The following is a 20,695-nucleotide window of genomic DNA, read 5'->3' as shown; positions in this document are numbered from 1 at the left end:
TAGCCTCAAGTAAAGTTACCGATAGACGAAGACAAAAGAGGGGATGCCTTCCGGGGCATCCCCAAGCTTAGGCTTTTGGTTGTCCTTGAATTTTACCTTGGGGTGTCTTGGGCATCCCCAAGCTTAGGCTCTTGCCACACCTTATTCCAAAATCCATCAAATCTTTACCCAAAAACTTGAAAACTTCACAACAGAAAACTCAACAGAAAATCTCATGAGCTCCGTCAGTATAAGAAAATAAACCACTACTTTAAGGTACTGTAATGAACTCATTCTTTATTTATATTGGTGTTAAACCTACTGTATTCCAACTTCTCTGTGGTTCATACGCCCCGATACTAGCCATAGATTCATCAAAATAAGCAAACAACACACGAAAAACAGAATCTGTCAAAATTAGAACAGTCTGTAGCAATCTGGATAATTCGAATACTTCGGTCACTCCGAAACTTCTGAAAAATTGGGGCGACCAGGACAATTTTTATATTGATCTACTGCAGTTGGAATTAATATTTGATCGCACTCTGGTAAAATATGATAATTATTTTCGTGACCGGATACTTTTTGTTTTTATTAGCAAGATCAAACAACAATCACCCAAGAAGATCCTAAAGGCTTTACTTCGCACAAACACTAATTAAAACATAAAAAACACAATCATAACAGATGCTAGATAAATTATTTATTACTAAACAGGAACAAAAAGTAAAAAGCAAAAATAAAATTGGGTTGCCTCCCAACGAGCGCTATCGTTTAACGCCCCTAGCTAGGCACAATAGCAAGAATAGATCCTGGTATTGTCATCTTTGGTATGCAATCCATAAGTGGCTCCCATAATTGATTCATAAGGCAATTTAATTTTCTTTCTAGGAAAGTGTTCCATGCCTTTCCTTAATGGAAAGTGGAATCTAATATTTCCTTCATTCATGTCAATAATTGCACCAATCGTTCTAAGGAAAGGTCTACCAAGAATAATTGGACATGTAGGATTGCAATCTATATCAAGAACAATGAAATATACGGGCACATAATTCCTATTTGCAACAAGAAGAACATCATTAATCCTTCCCATAGGTTTCTCAATGGTGGAATCCGCAAGATGCAAATTTAAAGAACAATCATCAAATTCACAGAAACCTAACACATCGCACAAAGTTTTTGGAATCGTGGAAACACTAGCACCCAAATCACGCAAAGCATAGCATTCATAATCTTTAAAATTAATTTTAATATTAGGTTCCCACTCATCATAAAGTTTTCTAGGGATAGAAACTTCTAAATCAGGCTTTTCTTCATAAGATTGCATTAAAGCATCAACGATATGTTTAGTAAAAGCTTTATTTTGATCATAAGCATGAGGAGAATTTAACACAGATTGCAACAAGGAAATACAATCTATCAAAGAGCAATTATCATAATTAAATTCCTTGAAATCCAAAGTAGTGGGTTCATTGCTATGTAAAGTTTTGACCTCTTCAATCCCACTTTTATTAATTTTAGCATCAAGATCTAAGAACCCTGGGACGCCTTTTAACTAAAGTTGACTCATCTCCAGTCCCATCTTTATCAAGATTCAAATTGGAAAACAAAGATTTAATAGGGGGCACATAAATCACTTTTAGATCTTCATCATTATTATCATGAAAACTAGAAGAGCACACTTTCACAAAGCAACCTTTTTTAGCACGCATCCTAGCGGTTCTTTCTTTGCACCCATCAATGGAAATTATCATGGCTTTGAGAGACTCATTGATATCATGCTTAGGTGGAATAGATCTAAGTTTCAAAGAATCAACATCAAGAGAAATTCTATCCACGTTTCTAGCCAACTCATCAATCTTAAGCAATTTTTCTTCAAGCAAAGTATTGAAATTCTTTTGCGAATTCATAAATTCTTTAACACTAGTGTCAAAATCAGAGGGCATCTTATTAAATTTTCCATAAGAGTTGTTGTAGGAATTACCATAATTATTAGAGGAATTACTAGGGAACAACCTAGAATTAAAGTTTCCTCTATACGTGTTGTTACCAAAATTGTTCCTACCAACAAAATTCACATCCATAGATTCATTATTATTTTCAATCAAAGTGGACAAAGGCATATCATTAGTATCAGAAGAAACACTCTTATTAGCAAACAATTTCATAAGTTCATCCATCTTTCCACTCAAAACATTAATCTCTACAATCGCATGAACTTTTTTACTAGTGGATCTTTCGGTGCGCCATTGAGAATAATTACCAATAATATTATCTAGGAGTTTAGTAGCTTCTCCTAAAGTGATTTCCATATAATTACCTCCCGCGGCTGAATCTAAAATATTTCTAGAAGCAAAATTCAATCCGGCATATTTTTTTGTATAATCATCCATAAATTCAAACCATGTGTAGGGCAATTACGTATCATTAATTTCATCCTCTCCCAAGCTTGTGCAACATGCTCATGATCAAGTTGCGTAAAGTTCGTAATATCATTTCTAAGAGAGATGATCTTAGCGGGAGGAAAAATACTTAGAGATAAAAGCATCTTTGCACTTATTCCATGAATCAATACTATTTTTAGGCAAAGAAGAGAACCAAGTTTTAGTACGATCTCTAAGGGAAAAGGAAATAGCTTCAATTTAACAATATCAATATCCACATCTTTCTTCTTTTGCATATCACACAATTCAACAAAGTTGTTTACATGGGTAGCGGCATCTTCACAAGGAAGGCCAGAAACTTGATCTTTCATGACAAGATTCAACAAAGCAGCATTAATTTCACAAGATTCAGCATCGGTAATAGGAGCAATCGGAGTGCTAATTGTTGGAAATATGCCCTAGAGGCAATAATAAAATGATTATTATTATATTTCCTTGTTCATGATAACTGTCTATTATTCATGCTATAATTGTGTTATCCGGAAATCATAATACATATGTGAATACATAGACCATAACATGTCCCTAGTGAGCCTCTAGTTAACTAGCTCATTGATCAACAGATAGTCATGGTTTCCTGACTATGGACATTGGATGTCATTGATAACGGGATCACATCATTAGGAGAATGATTTGATGGACAATACCCAATCCTAAGCATAGCACAAGATCATGTAGTTCGTTTGCTAGAGCTTTTCCAATGTCAAGTATTGTTTCCTTAGACCATGAGATCGTGTAACTCCCGAATGCCGTAGGAGTGCTTTGGGTGTACCAAACGTCACAACGTAACTGGGTGACTATAAAGGTATACTACAGGTATCCCCGAAAGTATTTGTTGGGTTGACACGGATCGAGACTGGGATTTGTCACTCCGTATGACGGAGAGGTATCACTAGGCCCACTCGGTAATGCATCATCATAATGAGCTCCATGTTACCAAGTGTTTGGTCACGGGATCATGCATTACGGTATGAGTAAAGTGACTTGCCGGTAATGAGATTGAACGAGGTATTGGGATACCGACGATCGCATCTCGGGCAAGTAACGTACCGATTGACAAAGGGAATTGTATACAGGATTACTTGAATCCTTGACATCGTGGTTCATCTGATGAGATCATCAAGGAGCATGTGGGAGCCAACATGGGTATCCATATCCCACTATTGGTTATTGACCGGAGAGTCGTCTCGGTCATGTCTACATGTCTCCCGAACCCGTAGGGTCTACACACTTAAGGTTCGGTGACGCTAGGGTTGTAGGGATATGTATATGCAGTAACCCGAATGTTGTTCGGAGTCCCAGATGAGATCCCGGACGTCACAAGGAGTTCCGGAATGGTCCGGAGGTGAAGAATTGTATATAGGAAGCCCAGTTTCGGCCACCGGGAAAGTTTCGGGGGTCACCGGTATTGTACTGGGACCATCGGAAGGGTCCCGGGGGTCCACCGGGTGTTGCCACCTATCTCGGAGGGCCCCATGGGCTGAAGTGGGAGGGGAACCAGCCCCTGGTGGGCTGGTGTGCCCCCCATGGGCCTCCCCCTGCACCTAGGGTTGGAAACCCTAGGGGTGGGGGGCGCCCCACCTGACTTGGGGGGCAAGTCCCCCCTTGGCCGCCACCCCCTTGGAGATGGGATCTCCTAGGGCCGGCGCCCCCCCTAGGGGCCCTATATATAGTGGGGGGGGGGGAGAGGGAGGGCAGCCGCACCCAAGTCCCTGGCGCCTCCCTCTCCCCTCGTAACACCTCTCCCTCTTGTTGGAGCTTGGCGAAGCCCTGCCGAGATCACTGCTGCTTCCACCACCACGCCGTCGTGCTGCTGGATCTCCATCAACCTCTCCTTCCCCTTGCTGGATCAACAAGGAGGAGACATCTTCCCTAACCGTACATGTGTTGAACGCGGAGGTGCCGTCCGTTCGGCGCTCGGTCATCGGTGATTTGGATCACGACGAGTACGACTCCATCAACCCAGTTCTCTTGAACGCTTCCGCTCGCGATCTACTAGGGTATGTAGATGCTCTCCCCTCTCCCTCGTTGCTAGATGACTCCATAGATTGATCTTGGTGATGCGTAGAAAATTTTAAAATTCTGCTACGTTCCCTAATAGTGGCATCATGAGCTAGGACTATGCGTAGTTTCTATGCACGAGTAGAACACAAGATGTTGTGGGCGTCGATTTTGTGAATTTACTTGCCGTTACTAGTCTTATCTTGATTCGGCGGCATCGTGGGATGAAGCGGCCCGGACCGACCTTACACGTACGCTTACGTGAGACAGGTTCCACCGACTGACATGCACTAGTTGCATAAGGTGGCTAGCGGGTGTTTGTCTCTCCCACTTTAGTCGGATTGGATTCGATGAAAAGGGTCCTTATGAAGGGTAAATAGAAATGGGCATATCACGTTGTGGTTTTGGCGTAGGTAAGAAACGTTCTTGCTAAGAAACCTATAGTAGCCACGCAAAAATTTGCAACAATAATTAGAGGACGTCTAACTTGTTTTTGCAGCATGTGTCGTGTGATGTGATATGGCCAAAAGGATGTGATGAATGATATATGTGATGTATGAGATTGATCATGTTCTTGTAATAGGAATCACGACTTGCATGTCGATGAGTATGACAACCGGAGGAGCCATAGGAGTTGTCTTACTTTATTTATGACCTGCGTGTCAACATAAATGTCATGTAATTACTTTACTTTATTGCTAAACCGTTAGCCATAGTAGTAGAAGTAATAGATGACGAGACAACTTCATGAAGACACGATGATGGAGATCATGATGATGGAGATCATGGTGTCATGCCGGTGACGATGATGATCATGGCGCCCCGAAGATGGAGATCAAAAGGAGAAAAATGATATTGGCCATATCATGTCACTATTTGATTGCATGTGATGTTTATCATGTTTTACATCTTATTTTCTTAGAACGACGGTAGCTTAAATAAGGTGATCCCTCACAATAATTTCAAGAAAGTGTTCCCCCTAACTGTGCACCATTGCGAAGGTTCGTTGTTTCGAAGCACCACGTGATGATCGGGTGTGATAGATTCTAACGTTCGAATACAACGGGTGTAAGCCAGATTTACACACCAATACACTTAGGCTGACTTGACGAGCCTAGCATGTACAGACATGGCCTCGGAACACGGAAGACCGAAAGGTTGAACATGAGTCGTATAGAAGATACGATATGTTCAACGATGATGACTAGTCCGTCTCACGTGATGATCGGACATGACCTAGTTGACTCGGATCATGTATCACTTAGATGACTAGAGGGATGTTTGTCTGAGTGAGAGTTCATTAAATAATTTGATTAGATGAACTTAATTATCATGAACTTAGTCTAAAAACCTTTGCAAAATGTCTTGTAGATCAAATGGCCAACGCTCATGTCAACCTCAACTTCAACGTGTTCCTAGAGAAAACCAAGCTGAAAGATGATGGCAACAACTATACGGACTGGGTCCGAAACCTGAGGATCATCCTCATAGCTTCCAAGAAAGCATATGTCCTAGAAGCACCGCTAGGTGAAGCACCCATCCCAGAGAACCAAGATGTTTTGAAAGCTTGGCAATCACGTGCTGATGATTACTCCCTCGTTCAGTGCGGCATGCTTTACAACATGGAATCGGGGCTCCAAAAGCGTTTTGAGCAACACGGAGCATATGAGATGTTCGAAGAGCTGAAAATGGTTTTCCAAGCTCATGCCCGGGTCGAGAGATATGAAATCTCCGACAAGTTCTACAGATGTAAGATGGAGGAAAATAGTTCTGTCAGTGAGCACATACTCAAAATGTCTGGGTTGCACAACCGCTTTGTCCCAGCTGGACATTAACCTCCCGGACGAGGCGGTCATTGACATAATCCTTCAGTCGCTCCCACCTAGCTACAAGAGCTTTGTGATGAACTACAATATGCAGGGGATGGTGATAACTATTCCTGAAGTATTTTCAATGCTGAAATCAGCGGAGGTGGAAATCAAAAAGGAACATCAAGTGTTGATGGTCAATAAAACCACTAGTTTCAAGAAAGGAAAGGGTAAGAAGAACTTCAAGAAGGACGACAAGGGAGTTGCCGCGGCCGGTAAATCAGTTGCCGGGAAGACACTAGTGCAGAACAGGGCAATAGCACCGGTTTGTAAGGCCCTTTAGTGCTAGTTTCGGAACCGGCACTAACATTTCGGCACTAAAGCCCCCCCCCCCTTTAGTACTGGTTCAGCACAAACCGGTGCTAAAGGGCAACCACGTGGCACGAGCCAGCTCCGGGGTCCGGGAGCCCTTTAGTACCGGTTGGTAACACCAACCGGTACTAAAATGTTTGGGGGATTTTTGGTTTTATGATTTCTTTTTCATTTAATTTTGTGTTTTCCATTTTAATTCTTTTTCGTTTGCTGGTATTTTACGGTACTACACATTGTACACGTTATGCATATATATATATATAAATAGAATTTCTAGTAGAACCAATCATATATATATATATCATCAATGTCTCACAAACCACCATATTAATTTACACATACACACATGTATAACTATATACAATTTCTCCTACATATGCATGTTGCCTTCGGAGCCAGTGGCATTAGCCTAATTTGTGCCTTCGGAGCACGATGACAATTGGAAGTGGTTCATGACATGTTCGATGGGGGCGGTAGCGGGAAATAGTATTCTCCCTTCGGATTTATGACCTGGTCGAGCAAAAATCCCGCTATTTCCTCTTGAAGTGCTTCTACGCGCTCCATTTCTAGGAGCTTGTCCCGCACCTCTTTGAACTGTTAAGATTAAGAAGGAGATCAATATGCATGTGTATTAGTTGTGTGACTAGATATCGATAATGGTGTAAAAATTGTGAATAGTGTTCTGACAAGCGTACCCATTCCTTTCTTTGAGATCTGCTCCTTTCGGACGCCATCATGCGAATGTTCTCGCAAACGCAGTATGCACACAGATTAGTCCCCTACACTTGCTTCAGGGCCTTTATTACGAGAATGGAATTTAATTTGATCAGATAATAATTAATCAAGCATGATAATTAAAGAGATGGCAGCTAGCTAGCTAGCTAGTACTACTTAATTACTTACCTTGGATCGTAACCATTTCAGCTGTGGTTTCCATTCGCCTTCCGTGACGCTGATGAACCTTGCCCAAGCCCTGCCCGCCGACAAAGAAAATGAATAAAGGGGTTATTAAATAGTTCATATCATGAAATGACGAACTAAATAGGCCGAGATATATAGTTAATAATGATTGAAATTACCTGTTGACTATCCCATACAAGATGTTGTAGTCACTATTTGCTTTGAGTAGCGAGTCCAGTATTTCAACTGTTCCGGCGTCAACTTTAATGATACACAAGATCCAGTGAAATCTGCATGCACACACGTTTGCATGTCTTAATTAAGCGGGCATATGTAAGCAAAAACATGTAGCTAGCTAGTAGGCAAAAACAGAGAATTTGTAGTACAAGAAAGTGTGACTCACTCGAAGTTGTAAGGAAGTAGTATATCTTCATTGTATTTGAGGTGCTTCAAGAACTCTAGCATGCTGTCCTCTACCTGCTTTTCATAATACTTGCTCATTTTCCATGTGTATTGATTAACGGTGTTTGGGTCAATGAACCCAATGCCATAGCGTCCACCTTTTCTCATTTCATACATCTTCATCCTGCATAATACCATAGAAAAGAATATAGTGAGGATAATTACAGGTAATGATTGATCAAAAGGATCACTACAGCTAGCTTGAGACTTAAATTACAGAAAGAAATCACTTACAGACAATAGCAACTGACGATAGATTTGTCGAGTGCGTCTTGATTGTATAACTGAAACAGTTCAGAATACTCAACGGCCACAGCTTTCTCATGGTAGTATTGATCCTTCTTGACATCCACCATGAGGGACTCTCGATCGGGTCTCTTGGTAATGTCCATGTACCATTGATGCAATTCATACATTCTCGTTGGGAGCTTCTTGACATCTTCTGGCTTGACCAAAAGTTGGCCCCGGACATATTTCTGTTTTATTTCCTCCTCTGTAATCACAGGCATGTCCTCGATCTCAAGGAGTTGTCCAACAGTGATCTTGAGTTCTTCAGCCTGCATTATATGCTCCTGGGTTATTACCACATCGCCCACCTCGGGAACGTAAACTATTTGGCCACAATAATATTGGGCGCGCGTACTGTCACGTGTTGTCGGCACAACAAGCGGGGGGGTCGATTGCGCCGCCTGTTCTCCCAGCTGGGCAACGGTTTTCTCGCATTTTTCGACAGCTGCTTGTTGTTTGCTCGAGCTCGAGCTCGCCTCCTTCTGTAGACGTTGTCGATGTAACTTCCTGATGTGGCGCTCATAGTCTGTGTCAACAGGCTTAGGAGCTGGTGGTTGAGCCATACGAATGAAGTGGTCAACTACTTCCACAGGCACTTTCTCCCTTGGCGGCGGTGGCGGTTTCGGTCCAAAATGGGCGTCGACTTCTGCCCGCACTATGGCATTGGTTTGCTCCTCGGTCCTGTCGTAAGCCCTCACAGGAAGAGGAGTAGTGAGGTTTGGACCATATTTATACCGCTTGCCTCCGCCTGTACTTCCTGTACTATGACCTCGACTGGTACCGCTACGCACCATAGCTGCGGGGTGTCTCTTCTGCGATTGCTGAGGCGGCAGAGACGGCTGACGGGGCTGAGTTGGACGAGGAGGAGTGGCCTGAAGCTGTGCTGGACTTGGAGGAGGAGTGGCCTGAGGTTGTGCCGGACTTGGAGGAGGAGTGGACGTCTGACGCTGTGTCGGACTTGGAGGAGGAGTGGCTTGACACTTTGCCAGACTTGGAGGAGGAGGAGTGGCCTCACACGTTGGTGGACTTGGAGGAGTGGGAGTCTGCTGACTCGGTGGCGGACTTCGACGAGGAGTCGGGTGACGCGGTGTCGGTGGCCTTCGAAAAATGATGCAATCCTTTCTCCATAGGATGATACGATGTTTGGCATCTCCGAGTGTGTGCTCATCATCACCTCCAGGAATGTCAAGCTCTAGCCATGAATATTGGTCCACCACCTCATCAACCAAGACACGAGCATAGCCCGCTGGAATCGGGTTGCAATGGAAGGTTGCCTCGGGGGAATTTGAAAAAGCAACGGCGCCCGCCACCTTCATGGATATGTTCTTCATTTTGAAGTGTAGCTCGCAGTTAGTGTTCTCCGTGATGTCATCCACGGGGTATCTATCCAGCACTACTGCGTCGCCCGGGGCGGAACCCACGCTGCTTCTCGGCATGGATGGGGCGGTGGTATCCAATGCTGGATCATCCGCTAGCTGCTGCAGCTGCTGAGACCCCCTTTGCTAGCTAAGTGAGTCGATCTGCTCCTGCTGCCGCTGGAATTTAGCTGCCAATTCCGCTTGACTTGCTTCTAGGACTTGAAGGCGTTCATAGTCGAGCTTCCTTTGCTCCTCCTCCATCTTCCTCTTCTTCTCCTCCGCAATCTTCTTTCTCGCACGGGTTCTGTAGTCGGCGTTCCAGTCCGAAAACCCCTCATACCACGGAATAGCGCCCTTGCCTCGTGTTCTTCCTGGGTGTTCAGGATTTCCCAGGGCACGCGTAAGCTCGTCGTTCTCTCTGTTGGGCTGGAACACCCCCGATCGAGCCTCTTCTATTGCAACAAGTAGCGCATCGTCGGCTCCGTTCAGACATGCCTTCGTCGAAACATTGTCTGTCTTTGGGTCCAACTCCCCCCCCATGCACATAGAACCAAGTCCTGCACCTGGGGGGCCAGCTCTTACTAACCGGAGTGACACCTGCATCCTCCATCTCTTTCTCAAACTTATCCCACTTAGGCATTGCCACCACGTAGCCACCTGGCCCCATCTTATTTAACTTATCCTTTTTTTCGGCATTCTTCTTGTTTATTCTCGATCGTTCCTTAGCTAATTCTGAATCCTTGAATTTCACGAAATCGTCCCAATGAGCACTTTGATTCTCTAGTATCCCCTCGAATACTGGAGTCTTCCTTCCTCCTTTGACGTACTTCTCCCACGTCATTCTCTTGTGGTTCTTGAATGCAACCGCCATCTTCCTAAAAGCAGCGTCCTTGACTTTCCGCACGTCTGCTTCTGTGAAATTATCTAGTAGGGTGAAATGTTCCATGAGAGTATCCCAAAGCAGATTTTTTTGATTCTCGTCGACAAAAGTAACATCTGGACGTGGATTTGCTGGCTTTCTCCATTCTTGAAGGGAGATCGGGAGTTGGTCCTTCACAAGAACTCCGCACTGACGAACGAACTTGTCCGCAATCTTCTTAGGCGCTAATGGTTCGCCATTAGGTCTGATTGCCTCGATATTGTACTTTACGCCCTCCTTCAACTTTTTCTTCGGGCCTCGTTTCGTCCTTTTGCCTGAAGATTTGCTCGATCCGGATGGCTGAAAGAAGAAAGATCGATTCGTTAATATATCTTCAACTCATTTAAAACATGCGATGATCACCAGATTCTTGCTTATATAAATATATATACCTCGCCGGTGTTTGTTGTTTCAGGATCAACATGTTCTTCGTCGTAGTTCATGACTTCATCTTCTCGGTCGTCGCGATCGAATATCATATCACCCTCTCCGGTGTTGTTTAGAAATTCGGAGCCGTCAAAATCTTCTTCATTCTGATAATCATCTGGCCCGCGTATGATATCGAGCATGGTCTGTTCTCTCTCTCTGTCGGTATTGTCCGCCATAGCTTTTATTTAACTATGCCAAAAGAAATATAAAACAATTTAGTATAATCTCGAATAATAGATATAATCTCGAATACATCGTCTCGAATAATAGATATAATCTCGAATACATCATCTCGAATAATAGATATAATATTGAATACATCACTAGCTAGCTAGCTAGCAAGCTAATAAAGATCGAATAGTACAGAGTAATCTAGGCCACTCGCGGTTCCTGAGGTGCGGGCGGTGGACACCCAAGAGAAGGAACCATCACTGGATCATAGCTCGGGTGATCTCCCCAAAGAACCTGCCAGGTATTGGAGAACCTGACGTCCATAGCAGCCATGTAGCGATGGACGTGCTCGTCCTCCTCCCTGACACGGCGACGTACCACCTCCGGCGGGGACGGCTCCCTCCGCACCGAAAGTGGCCCATGTGAATGCCACCAAAGGAGATGAGGGTCGACGACAGGACCCGGGGCCGGGTTCCTCACCAAGCGTCACGCCCCTAAAGGTAGCACCTCCCAGTGCCAGCCCGGCGGAGCCCAGTCCCAGACATGGGTCCTCTGAAGCAGGACGTCGTCGCGGACGTGTCGACGACGAGGATGCGGGCCGGGCATCGTCGACAACAAAATACTATATGCCGCAAAAGTAAAGTAACATTTTTTAAATGATGGATTGTGATGATTTCATATATGCAAATTCTAAATTTTATAACTAAAAATATAAGAAACTAAAAAAACATCGATCATCGTCTAACAATTTGAAATTAATCTAATTCATCTAGCTAGCTAAAACTAACATTTCCAAAATTTCTAACATTTCTATATAACTAACATTTCTATAACATTTGACATTATATATATTATAACTAACATTTCTATATACTATTTGACATTAATCTAATCTAATTAATTAATTCATCTAAAACTTTGTATGAAAAACAGAAAAACAGAAAAAACTAAAAGCTAAAAACAGAAAAATTGTGTGTGTGTGCGCGTCTAGTGTGTGTGTGTAGTGTGTGTGTGTGTGTGCATGTAGTGTGTGTGTGCGCACGCGCGTGTGTGTGCGCTACGGTCGGCGCCGGCGCCGGCGCCGGTGTGCGCTACGATCGATTGGAGGGAGGAGAGGGGCCGGGGGAGGGGCTCACAGCGCGCGCGGGCAAGGTCGAGGCGACGGCGACGACGAGGGCGAGCTCGATCCAAAGGCGACGGCGACGGCGAAGCGAGGGGATCGGCGACCGGGACGGCGACGGGGGTGCCGCGGAGTCGACGGGGACGACGCGACGAGGACGGGGGCGTCGCGGAGTCGACGGGGACGGCGCGACGGGGGCGGCGACGGCGCGGGACGGGGCGGCGGCAGAGAGAAGTGGGAGATGAGAAACTGAAAATTTTTGAAGTGTTTCTTATATAGGGGACACCTTTAGTACCGGTTGGAGCCACCAACCGGTACTAAAGGCCTGTTTTGGCCAGGCCAAGCGGGGGGGAGCACCCCCCTTTAGTACCGGTTCCTGGCTCCAACCGGTACTAAAGGCCCCCCCTTTAGTACCGGTTGGTGCCACGACCCGGTACTAAAGGGGGTGCGCTGCCAGGCGAGTGGCGCAGAAGTTTAGTCCCACCTCGCTAGCCGAAGGGCGCTCACACCTGCTTATAAGCCCCGCCGCCGCTGCTGTCTCGAGCTCCTCTCTAAAGCAGGCCTTCTGGGCCTACCTCTGCTACTCTGCCCTGTGGGGCCTATTGGGCTTGCGGGCCTGCATCCTGGCCCAACAACAGGTTGGGTTTCTAGTCGTATGCAGGCCGCTGTGGCCCGGTAGGTGGGCTTTTTTCATTTAGTTTTTTCTTTTCTGCTTTATTTATTTTATTTTATTTATTTTTAGTTGTTTTTTTGCTGTATTTAGAGTTTCTTTGTGAATATTTTTTATAGTTTTTAGAAACTTTCAATTAGTGCCGGTAGTTTTTAAATTTGAATAGTTTAAATTTTGAACTATTTGAAATTTGTGTGAATCACTAGTTTGTGAATAACTTAAGTTTAAAAATACATTTTCCAGTGATTCTTTTTTCTTATGTTTAATATTAGTGTGTTTTATCATTATATTCAATTTGGTAATGCTTAAGTTATTTAAAAATGAAATGCCTTTGTAACGGATGAGTTTTCGTCCGAAACCCTGATACTTCGAAACAGATTGTCCATTTTGTACACGAAGTGCATCCAGTTTTTGCGGTAACCCTCTCTACTTTTTTGCACATGCTATGTGGGTGAAATTATGATACCATGCCAACTTTCATCCTTTTCTGAGTTCATTTGAAATGCTTTTCAATTTCAGGGTCATTTAGCTGAAAAAATCAATAAATGCATGAAAGAATTTGCTTGCACATAAAATTTCTTCGCGTTTCAAATGCCAAAACACATAAAATTCTTTTCATCCACTCCCACGATGTTTCTCTTCCTAGAAAGAACTATGTGCCGCTTTGACTCATCGTACGATGCATTCGCTTCCTTATCTTTTCTTTTTCTTGGCTTGGTAGACATGTCCTTCACATAGAAAACCTGTGCCACATCATTGGCTAGGACGAATGGTTCGTCTGCATACGCAAGATTGTTGAGATCCACTGTTGTCATTCCGTACTGCGGGTCTTCCGTTACCCCGCCTCATGTCATATTGACCCATTTGCACCGAAACAAAGGGACCTTCAAACCACGTCGATAGTCAAGTTCCCATATGTCCTGTATATAACCATAATATGTTTCCTTTCCCGTCTTGGTTTCTGCATCAAAGCGGACACCACTGTTTTGGTTGGTGCTCTTCTTATCTTGGGCGATCGTGTAAAATGTATTACCATTTATCTCGTACCCTTTGAAAGTCATTATATTCGAAGATGGTAACTGGGACAGCAAGTACAGGTCATCTTCAATAGAGGTGTCATGCATGGTACGTGCTTGCAACCAGCTGGCGAAACTCCTGGTTTGTTCACGTGTAATCCAGTCATCAGACCGCTCCGGGTGTTTGGAGCGTAGCAAATTCTTGTGTTCATCCATATACGGAGCCACCAAGGTGGAATTCTGTAGAACTATGTAGTGTGCTTCAGTGAGAGAATGTCCGTCCATACATATTATTTGTTCCCCTCCTAGCGTGCCTTCTCCATCCAGTCTGCCCTTATGCCGCGATTCAGGAAAACCAATCGGCTTAAGGTCAGGAATAAAGTCAATACAAAACTCAATGACCTCCTCATTTTGACGGCCCTTGGAGATGCTTCCTTCTGGCCTAGCACGGTTATGAACATATTTCTTTAAGACTCCCATGAACCTCTCAAAGGGGAACATATTGTGTAGAAATACAGGACCCAAAACGTTAATCTCTTCGCATAGGTGAACTAGGACGTGCGTCATGATGTTGAAGAAGGATGGTGGGAACACCAACTCGAAACTGACAAGACATTGCACCAAATCATTATGTAACCTTGGTATGATTTCTGGATCGATTACCTTCTGAGAGATTGCATTGAGAAATGCACATAGCTTCACAATGGCTAATCGAACGTTTTTCGGTAGAAGCCCCCTCAATGCAACCGGAAGCAGTTGCGTCATAATCACATGGCAGTCATGAGACTTTAAGTTCTGGAACTCTTTCTCTGCCATGTTTATTATTCCCTTTATATTCGACGAGAAGCCAGACGGTACCGTAATACTGAGCAGGCATTCAAAGAAGATTTCCTTCTCTTCTTTGGTAAGAGCATAGCTTGCATGACCCTGATGTATGCCGTCTTTTCCCTGCATACGTTGCTGGTCCTCCCGTGCCTCAGGTGTATCTTTTGTCTTCCCATACACGCCCAAGAAGCCAAGCAGGGTCACACAAAGATTCTTCGTCACGTGCATCACGTCAATTGCGGAGCGGACCTCGACGTCTTTCCAATAGGGCAGGTCCCAAAATATAGATTTCTTCTTCCACATGGGTGCGCGTCCGTCAGCGTCATTCGGAACAGGTTGTCCACCAGGACCCTTTCCAAAGACCACCTTCAAATCCTTGACCATATCATGTACATCAGCACCAGTACGGTGGCGAGGCTTCGTCCGGTGATCTGCATCACCTTTGAAATGCTTGCCTTTCTTTCTTACGGGATGCCTGCTCGGAAGAAATCGACGATGTCCTAGGTACACATTCTTCTTACAATTAGCCAAATATATACTGTCGGTATCGTCCAAACAGTGCGTGCATGCGCGGTATCCCTTGTTTGTCTGTCCTGAAAGGTTACAGAGAGCAGGCCAATCATTGATGGTCATGAACAACAACGCCTTTAGGTCAAATTCTTCCCCCATGTGCTCATCCCACGCACGTACACCTGTTCCATTCCATAGTTGTAAGAGTTCTTCAACTAATGGCCTTAGGTACACATCAATGTCGTTGCCGGGTTGCTTAGGGCCTTGGATGAGCACTGGCATCATAATGAACTTCCGCTTCATGCACAACCAAGGAGGAAGGTTATACAAACATAGAGTCACAGGCCAGGTGCTATGGTTGCTGCTCTGCTCCCCAAAAGGATTAATGCCATCTGCGCTTAGACCAAACCATACGCTCCTTGCGTCATCTGCAAACTCCTTCCCGTACTTTCTTTCGATTTTTCTCCACTGCGACCCATCAGCGGGTACTCTCAACTTTCCTCTTTCTTACGGTCTTCTCTGTGCCATCGCATCGCCTTGGCATGCTCTTTGTTTTGGAACAAACGTTTCAACCGTGGTATTATAGGAGCATACCACATCACCTTGGCAGGAATCTTCTTCCTGGGGCGCCGGCCCTCGACATCACCAGGGTCATCGCGGCAGATCTTATAGCGCAATGCACCACATACCGGGCAAGCGTTCAAATCCTCGTACTCACCGCGGTAGAGGATGCAATCATTAGGGCATGCATGTATCTTCTGCACCTCTAACCCTAGAGGGTAGACAACCTTCTTTGCTTCGTACGTACTCTCGGGCAATTCGTTGTCCTTTGGAAGCATATCCTTTATCATTACCAGCAACTTTACAAATCCCTTGTCAGATACACCATTCTCTGCCTTCCATTGTAGCAATTCCAGTGTGGTGCCCAGCTTTTTCTTGTCACCTACGCAATTCGGGTACAACAATTTTTTGTGATCCTCTAACATGCGCTGCAACTTCTTCTTCTCCAAATCACTTGCGCAGTTTCTCTTTGCATCGGCAATGGCCCGACCTAGATCATCAACGGGCTCATCTGATGCCTCTTCTTCAGCTTCTTCCCGCATTGCCGGCTCAGCTTCTTCCCGCATTACCGGCTCAGCTTCTTCCCCCATTGTTGTATCATCGTATTTAGGGAACCCATGGCCAGGATAGCTGTCGTCGTCCTCTTCTTCTTCATTGTCTTCCATCATAACCCCTCTTTCTCCGTGCTTGGTCCAAACATTATAATGGGGCATGAAACCGGTCTTAAACAGGTGGACGTGAATGGTTCTTGACGTAGATTAATTGTGACCATTCTTACAGCGAGCACATGGACAAGGCATAAAACCATCCGCCCGCTTGTTTGCCTCAGCCGCAAGCAGAAAAGTACGCACGCCCTCAACGAACTGGGGAGAGCATCGGTCATCGTACATCCATTGCCGGCTCATCTTCATTACACAACACCGAATAGACCAAATTAATACAAGTTCATACATAAAGTTCATACAACACTTAAATGCAACAAACAAATAACTCTCTACCTAAAGCATTTAAATGCAACAACAAATACGATCAAGATCGCAACTAAGGTAACAATGGATCCAACAGCATAATGATACCAAGCCTCACTATCGATGGCATATTTTCTAATCTTTCTAATCTTCAAGCGCATTTTCTCCATCTTGATCTTGTGATCATCGGCGACATCGGCAACATGCAACTCCAATTCCATCTTCTCCCCCTCAATTCTTTTCAATTTTTCTTTCAAGTACTCGTTTTCTCTTTCAACTAAATTTAACCTCTCGGCAATAGGGTCGGTTGGAATTTCAGGTTCAGATACCTCCTAGAAAAAATTTCTATGTCAACTTGATGGGCATAGTTTGTCATAAACACGAAATGCAACTAGTTTTAAAAGAGAATATACATACCACATCCGAATCATAACAAGGACTAGGGCCGACGGGGACGGATATCAAAACCATGGCACTATATGTATAACAAACAACGTACGGGTAAGATAATTATATGAGTAACTATATATCCAAATCACACACATCAATTTTTATATAAAATTTCATGAACAAGAGGCTCACCACAAGGTGGTGCCGGCGACGGGACGGTGCGGGCGATCGACGGTGGCTACGATGGAGATTTAGAAGGCACTAAGTAAACCACACCTACATATGCAAACTAAGTGTTATTTTTGACCTCAAATTGCATATAAATCAAATACTAGCACATATATATATATATATCCTCCCAAATTACTAAACTCACAAATTAATCACTATATAAACCAATGCAAGAGCTAATCTAGCAATGAGAGATGAAAGGACAAAGTTGCTAACCTTTGTGATCATTTGAATGGATGAGGGCCTTCAAATCTCGACAAATTTTGGGCAAATTTTGTGATGAACTCGAGAGGAAGAAGGGAAGAACAGAGGAGAGGGCCGGAGAGGGGAAAGGGGGAAGAACAGAGTGCTGGTGGACGAAGGGTTTATATAGGACGACCTTTAGTACCGGTTCGTGCCAAGAACCGGTACTAAAGGGGCTGGAGGGGCGCCTGTCTGACAACATCCTGCCACCACTCTCATTAGTACCGGTTCGTGGCACGAACTGGTGCTAAAGGTTCGCCACGAACCGGTACTAATGAAAGCGGCCCGGCTAGCCGTTGGAACCGGCACTAATGTATACATTAGTGCCGGCTCAAGTACAAACCGGCACTGATGTGCTTCACGATTGACCCTTTTTCTACTAGTGAGAAGCCAAAGAATGGACCCAAACCTGAGACTGAGTGCTTTTATTGCAAGGGAAAGGGACACTGGAAGCGGAACTGCCCAAATACTTAGCGGACAAGAAAGCCGACAACACTAAAGGTATAGCTGATATACATGTAATTGATGTGTACCTTACCAATACTCGTAGTAGCTCCTGGGTATTTGATACCGGTGTGGTTGCTCATATTTGTAACTCAAAACAGGAGCTACGGAATAAGCGGAGACTGGCGAAGGACGAGGTGACGATGCACGTCGGGAATGGTTCCAAGGTCGATGTGATCGCCGTCAGCACGCTACCTCTACATTTACCTACGGAATTAGTTTTAAACCTCAATAATTGTTATTTAGTGCCAGCTTTGAGCATGAACATTGTATCTGGATCTCGTTTAATACGAGATGGCTACTCATTTAAATCTGAGAATAATGGTTGTTCTATTTATATGAGAGATATGTTTTATGGTCATGCCCCGCTGGTCAATGGTTTATTCTTAATGAATCTCGAACGTAATGTTACACATATTCATAGTGTGAATACCAAAAGATATAAGATTGATAATGATAGTCCCACATATCTATGGCACTGCCGCCTTGGTCACATCGGTGTCAAACGCATGAAGAAGCTCCATACAGATGGACTTTTGGAGTCTCTTGATTTCGAATCATTTGACACGTGCGAACCATGCCTCATGGGTAAAATGACCAAGACTCCATTCTCCGGAACAATGGAGCGATCAACCAAGTTATTGGAAATTATACATACTGATGTGTGCGGTCCAATGAGCGTTGAGGCTCGCGGTGGCTATCGTTATGTTCTCACTCTTACTGATGACTTAAGTAGATATGGGTATGTCTATTTGATGAAACACAAGTCTGAGACCTTTGAAAAGTTCAAGGAATTTCAGAATGAGGTAGAGAATCAACATGACCGAAAGATAAAATTCTTACGATCAGATCGTGGGGGAGAATATTTAAGTCACGAATTTGGTACGCACTTAAGGAAATGTGGAATCGTTTCACAACTCACTCCGCCTGGAACACCTTAGCGTAACGGTGTGTCCGAACGTCGTAATCGCACTCTATTGGATATGGTGCGATCTATGATGTCACTCACTGATTTACCGCTATCATCTTGGGGATACACTCTAGAGACAGCTACATTCACTTTAAATAGGGCATCGTCTAAATCCATTGAGACGACACCGTATGAATTATGGTTTGGGAAGAAACCTAAGCTGTCATTTCTAAAAGTTTGGGGATGCGATGCTTATGTCAAGAAACTTCAACCTGAAAAGCTCGAACCCAAGTCGTAAAAATGCGTTTTCATAGGATACCCTAAGGAAACCATTGGGTATACCTTCTACCTCAGATCCGAAGGCAAGATCTTTGTTGCCAAGAACGGGTCCTTTCTAGAGAAAGAGTTTCTCTCGAGAGAAGTAAGTGGGAGGAAAGTAGAACTCGATGAAGTACTGCCTCTTGAACCGAAAAGTAGCGCAGCTCAGGAAGATGTTCCTGTGGTGCCTGCACCGACTAGAGGGGAAGTTAATGATGATGATCAAGGTACTTCGGATCAAGTTGCTATTGAACTTCGAAGGTCCACAAGGACACGTTCCACACCAGAATGGTATGGCAATCCTGTCCTGGAAATCATGTTGTTAGACAACGGTGAACCTTCGAGCTATGAAGAAGGGTGGGCCTAGATTCCAACAAATGGCTTGAAGCCATGCAATCCGAGATAGGATCCATGTATGAAAACAAAGTATGGACTTTGACAGACTTGCCCGATGATCGGCGAGCGATAGAGAATAAAAGGATCTTTAATAAGAAGACGGACGCGGATGGTAATGTTACCATCTATAAGGTACGACTTGTCGCTAAGGGTTATTGACAAGTTTAAGGGGTTGACTACGATGAGACCTTCTCACCCGTAGCGAAGCTGAAGTCCGTCCGAATCATGTTAGCAATTGCCGCATACTATGATTATGAGATATGGCAAATGGACGTCAAAATGGCATTCCTTAATAGCTTTCTTAAGGAAGAATTTTATATGATGCAGCCGGAAGGTTTTGTCGATCCTAAGAATGCTAACAAGGTATGCAAGCTCCAGCGCTCCATCTATGGGCTGGTGCAAGCATCTCGGAGTTGGAACATTCGCTTTAATGAAATGATCAAAGCGTTTGGGTTTATGCAGACCTATGGAGAAGCCTGCGTTTACAAGAAAGTGAGTGGGAGCTCTGTAGCATTTCTCATATTATATGTGGATGACATACTTTTGATGGGAAATGATATAGAACTTTTGGACAGTATTAAGGCCTACTTGAATAAGTGTTTTTCAAGGAAGGACCTTGGAGAAGCTTCTTACATATTAGGCATCAAGATCTATAGAGATAGATCGAGACGCCTCATAGGTCTTTCACAAAGCACATACCTTGATAAGATATTGAAGAAGTTCAATATGGATCAGTCCAAGAAGGGGTTCTTGCCTGTGTTGCAAGGTGTGAAATTGAGCTCAGCTCAATGTCCGACCACGACAGAAGATAGAGAAAAGATGAGTGTCGTCCCCTATGCCTCAGCCATAGGGTCTATCATGTATGCCATGCTGTGTACCAGACCTGATGTAAACCTTGCCGT

The 20,695-nt window shown here is 44.2% G+C and overlaps 1 long non-coding RNA gene across 1 annotated transcript; it reads right to left on the bottom strand.

The window, feature by feature from the left end:
* Nucleotides 1-16,995: 16,995 nt before the first annotated feature.
* On the bottom strand, nucleotides 16,996-17,664 carry LOC147973770 (uncharacterized). Its single transcript, XR_015603685.1, has 3 exons — nucleotides 17,384-17,664; nucleotides 17,219-17,276; nucleotides 16,996-17,133 (listed from the first exon to the last, which is right to left on the bottom strand). It is a non-coding gene; the product is annotated as an uncharacterized LOC147973770 (long non-coding RNA).
* Nucleotides 17,665-20,695: the final 3,031 nt, after the last annotated feature.

This window comes from Triticum urartu, chromosome 5A (genome assembly GCF_056163025.1).
Source record: "Triticum urartu cultivar PI428250 chromosome 5A, HENAU_Tu73, whole genome shotgun sequence".
Classification (NCBI taxonomy): domain Eukaryota; kingdom Viridiplantae; phylum Streptophyta; class Magnoliopsida; order Poales; family Poaceae; genus Triticum; species Triticum urartu.
This window is presented reverse-complemented; position numbering and strand designations above follow the sequence as displayed.